Source organism: Squalius cephalus, assembly GCF_949319135.1.
Source record: "Squalius cephalus genome assembly, chromosome: 25".
Lineage (NCBI taxonomy): Eukaryota > Metazoa > Chordata > Actinopteri > Cypriniformes > Leuciscidae > Squalius > Squalius cephalus.
The window spans coordinates 3395961-3401615 of record NC_137146.1 but is presented as its reverse complement, the minus strand read 5'-3'; positions in this window follow the sequence as shown (position 1 = coordinate 3401615).

Sequence of the window (5655 nt, the reverse complement as noted above, 5' to 3'; positions counted from 1 at the left end):
CGCAAGTTTTATGGCATGTTGTGGGTCATTGTCATGTTGAAAGATCATCTCAGTCCCATGGACGGCATGTTACAGCTTCAATCTTTTTTCCTGCTGTCTTTATGAGTTTTCCAGTGCTTGCCACAGTAAAGAATGTTACCACCACCAGGTCTGACTCTATAGAAGGTTTTCCTGCGGTCGGCTTACGCCAAACATCGTGCTAAACATCGAGAACCAAATTTGGTCTTATCGGAGCGTAGAATCTTCCTCCGAACTGTCCAAAGAGTGTTTCGCGTGCATTTGGGCCGAACACCAGCTGAGATTTGATACAAGTCTGTTTGAAACAAATTCCTTCAAACGTGCCGAGCAAATTGAAAAAAGAAGAAATGGAAGGTTCTGGAATTGCCAAGTCAAATCCCAGACGCTGTGGGGGAAACTGAGGCAGGCAGAACACGCAAGCAAACCTCTAACATAGCACAGCACTTCAAAGCAACACACAACACACAGCGCATCTCGGAGAAACACACACACCGTAAAAAAAAACTCGCTTTAATTTGAAGCACCTGTGAGCTGTTTAATCGCTCACCGCAAGACTCTCTCTTTTACCAGTGTGACCCATGTACCGAAGCTGGTATTTATAAGAAATATTCCAGGTTAAATAGAACGTAAGCTCTAGATAATGTTGACTCGATCCCTGAGTTTGTAAAAACAAAGAAAAAATAAAGCAATTGCAATGGAAGCCTATAAAGCAAATAAACGGGAGGGTTTAAAAGCAGGATTGTTAATATGGAACCTGCAGAAATTTAAAATAAATGACTTGATATATATAAAAAATATTTTAGTAATTTAGTCCTGAATTGATTTTTGTCAAATAAGTCTGCGTTGGGCTTCCGTATGTTAAAGCCCAATTTTATGTTAAAGGGGTGGTATAATGCCCTTTTCACAAGATATAAAATAGGTCTGCGATGTCCCCAGAGTGTGTATGTGAAGTTTCAGCTCAAAATTATGATTTGACTTTTCTAACTTTAGTTAGTGTGTAATGTTGCTGTTTGAGCATAAACAACATCTGCAAAGTTACAGCGCTCAAAGCTCAAAGCAAAGGGAGATATTTGCTTTTAAAGAAATCGCTTTTTAAGGACTACAACAAACGGCTGGTAGAGACTACACCACATTCCTCCCGGGTTAGTGACATCACTGACCCTAAAATTTACATAAACCCCGCCCCCTGAACACGATTTATAGATTATCAAGACAGAATATGCTAATTAATGACTAGAAGATAACTACACATCAGCTACATAAATCCATTAAATAACCATTCAGAAATGTCCTGTTGTTCTACATGTTGTCACTTCTTCTTGAGTCTCTCCATCTTTCTGACTCCGGTTTGAACATAAAATGCTAAAAGTTTTTGATATTTCAGTGCATGTCTGTGTGAGGTAAAAAGACACAAGCTGTTGAAGCTCCGCCCCCTGTGCCGGGAGCAGCAGCTCATTTGCATTTAAAGGAACAGAGACAAAACCCAAAAAGTGACAATTTTAATATCTGTGGGGTATTTTGAGCTCAAACTTCACATACACACTCTGGGGACATCACACACTTATTTTACATCTTGTGAAAAGGGCTTACACCACCCCTTTAAACTGGGATACAAGAAAATGCTTAAGTTTGACATGGGGCCAGTTGCATAGACTAAAAGATTAGTCAGTCTTATACTTTTTGGTTTCAAATTAGACCAATCTTCTTTTTATGTAGCCTAACTGACTTATGAACAGTCTTAAAGAAAAAAATATGATGACTAACTTGTAAGACTAGTACTAGCAGTTTATGCAACTGGCCCCTTATGTAATGTAAATCTTTGTTTCTGTAATTCAACTACTTTATAAAACTTAAAAAAAAAAATTAACACAGATTTTAGCTCCTTGCCTACTTTTGTTTGATCTAAAGCCAGAACAAAACATGAAAACGGTGAGTAAAATAGCTACATATGCGAGACATGGTTTCAAGGGTCCTCGCGTCTCTTTCACTAAAAGTGTTGAGGTGATCAGAGCCGCATGCTGTCTCTCTTCACCAGCTAATGAGATACGCAAACTCGGGATGGAGAGAGACTAAATTTCTAATTGTAGTACCTCAGCGTTAGTGTGTGTGTGCTTTGGTAATCCTCAAGACGTGGTTTAATTGATTCGTGTTGAAATAAAGGATGAAGTTTCCAATTTAAACCCGGTAACTTGAGAGAGAGAGAGAGAGAGAGAGAGAGAGAGAGAGAGAGAGAGAGAGAGAGAGAGAGAGAGAGAGAGAGAGAGAGAGAGAGAGAGAGAGAGATTGGGTTGGTATGTGTGGAAGTTCTTGTATCACAACCCCAAAAACTGTCTGCGTGTAATGACAGAGGTTAAAGAAGAGAGAAGCGTGTTAAGAGAAAAACCCTAAAAATACTTGAGTGGAAATTTGTTGCCGTCGTCTTCATGCTACAGACCTTTGTGTTCTCATTCAACTCCAGCAAACTCAGACTAATGAATTTACTGAGATGATGTTACAGCACTTTGAGGGGCTATTTCACCTTAAATGCTTGGCTTTTAGCAGGCGCTTTGTATCTTAAATGACCTACAGTACGCTAATTGCAGGTTCTGTCCCTCTGGAGCGGCCTGGAGTTAAATGTCTTGCTGAAGGGTACAATGGTGACAGAGAGCGATTGTAATCTATGTTACTCTCCAGGTCCTGGGTCGCCCCTGTATACTTGGATGTGAAACCGCAACCTTTGTGTGTGCAGCCCAGATCCTGAACTTGGCACACATATACTGTACACTCTTCAAAAGAAAGGCTCCAAGTAGATTTGCATTTCCTCAAGGAAATAGCAGTGGACGCAGCGTAGAAAAAGAACAGTGTCGTGGCATTAGGTTTTAGGCTTTGGTTCTGTGCAAATGAAACGAGCGGATCAGAGCGACCTCGGGCCTGAAACATGCGCTACACACGTATATGAACACTAATGCACCGGCTCTATTTGACGTGCACATCATAACGCTATTCAATTCATGCGTTAGATATGAGCTTACATCTGCAGTTGTCACAACACTCAACATGCATCTTGTTTTCCGTTAGTATCCAAATAATGCAAGACACAATACCAACCACAATCCTGTAAAAATAAACAAAACAATACAATGAATTAATTTTATAAAATATTACATTATATAAAAAAATATTCTTAATGAGTATTTTCTAGTTTATTTCAGTTTAAATAAAAATCCTTAAAAATATATATATAATTGACTCTCGATTATCGATTTATATAAACGAGCCAAAAACAAGTGATGTTAGATGTTAAAACCAAGTGATTTTAAGACCAAATGCAATTATATTAAAAAAGATACATTCTCTGAAAGGTGTTAATATCTTCTGCAGTGTTTCATCTTTTTTCAGGATTTTTAGATATATTTTTACTGGGAAACAAGTAAAAAAATATATATTTTAAAAGAAAAATCCACAAAAGTTCCACAAATAAATTAACCTATGTTCTATGTTTTAAAGCCAAAACACTAATTTGAGCAACATTTAATGAAACATCAAAAAAAAAAATTCAACAAAAAATCTTCCAAGCAATTCAAGATTGATGTACAGCCGAAAAGGGTTTTTGATAATATGATTCAGTGCTGAATATAAAAAGCTTCACCGATCCTTTGAAGAGTTTAGCATTCTTATGAAGCTTACAGATTCTTAACAAGCTATTTTAAGTCATTAATTAATCATCAGCTGGTTGCTGAAACACACAGGAAGTGTCAGATGAGTTTCCTCTCGGCTGGTGTAAAGCCAGAGCGGTGTGTGTGTTTGTGTTGTACGCAGCGCTCCGCCAGTCTAAGCAGAGTCATTCTCTAAGATCAACAGCGAAAACACCTGAGAAAACACAGTAATAGCACCTAAATTCTCCAAACTCCCCGTACGCACTCGTGTATAAATATTAAGACATGTCAGTGTAATGTATACAGCCCAACAGAAACCTGCTCGTGTTTATATACATTTGAACCTGTGTGTTATTAAGCGGCTCGTTCTGTGTGTGCGTGTGCCAGAAGCGACTCGAGTCACGATGTGTCCCCAATGCACCTTTACACATGATCAAGTTATTTAGTTTGAACCCAACCTGAGCGAATAATGTCTAAGATCTGTTATAGATTGATTTAGAAGTCATCAGAACAACCCATAGAAATGCAGTGAGCAATAATGACATGAGCTGATCTCAATTAAAGAGCATTTTGCAATGGTTCTGTTTGTTTTCTTCATCTTCTTGCAGAGTTCTTACTAACTGACTCTGAAAGGATTCCGCCAGTGTAGATGCAGCTTTATTTCTCTCACACATGTGCTTTTTATTATTCTACATCTGCTTTGACCCTCCAAACCATGTCGGAAAGTTACCAAAAATCACTCACTCTGGCTTTACAGAACACATACACATGCACAAACACACAAGCTCAGAGCTGTTCAGAGAATGGGAATCTTCTCTTTCTTGTGGTTCTTTTTGCAGCTTCCTAGTTAACATTCTGGCAAGGTTATCTCAATGTTGTGAACAAATCTTCAACCAGTAATGTTAATAGAATACCAGTTTGTTAAAAGCTATATGGTCTTTAAAGGGGTGGTGTAATGCCCTTTTCACAAGATGTAAAATAAGTCTCTGATGTCCCCAGAGTGTGTGTGTGAAATTTTATCTCAAAATACCCCACAGATATTTGTATAGCATGTTAAAGTTGTCACTTTTTGAGGGTGAGCAAAAACGCACTGTTTTGTGTCTGTTCCTTTAAATGCAAATGAGCTGCTGCTCCCGGCACAGGGGGCGGGTTTATGTAAATTTTAGGGTTAGTGATGTCACTAACCCGTGTAGTCTCTACCAGCCGTTTGTTGTAGTCCTTAAGAAGCGATTTCTTTAAAAGTAAATATCTCCCTTTGCTTTGAACTTTGAGCGTCGTAACTTTGCAGATGTTGTTTATGCTCAAACAGCAACATCACACACTAACTAAAGCTAGAAAAGTCAAATCATAATCAACCACCCCTTTAATAATGTTCTCAAAATGATAGCAAAAAAAGTTTTCTAAATGTTACTACTTGTTTCAGAATGTTCAGAGAACATTAAAAAAGTAACGTGTTAAAAAACTGGATGTTTTGAACTTTGAGAGAACATTCAGAAAAAACTTTTTAATAACTTAATGGGAATGTTAATAATACATTCTATATTTTTGTTGCATGGATTTATGTGATTCACAGAGAATTAAAGAATTGGCTCCTTTTCAATTGAATTGGCCACAACACACAGGAAGTTGAACTTGAATGACAGGAAGAGGAATTTTTCTGAACTGCAATTCAAAGAAATGCAACACATGTGATGAATTCTGGGAAAATGAATATGAGAATAATATATGACATGGTTCAGTTTTCAGGAAATGCCTGAACTGATTAAATGAATGCATTGTCACTTTGAATAAAAGCATCTGCCAAATGCATGAATGTAAATAAAAATGAAATGAAAATGAATGAAAAAAATGAAAACATTTCTATTGGTGGTTTACATTTCAAACTTCTATCTATCCAAAAAGCATTCTCTATTCAATTCTGAATGTCATTTGACACCATTAGACATCAATTAAAGTGATACAGAATTACAGCTGATAAATACCAGGACAAAGACATACATCA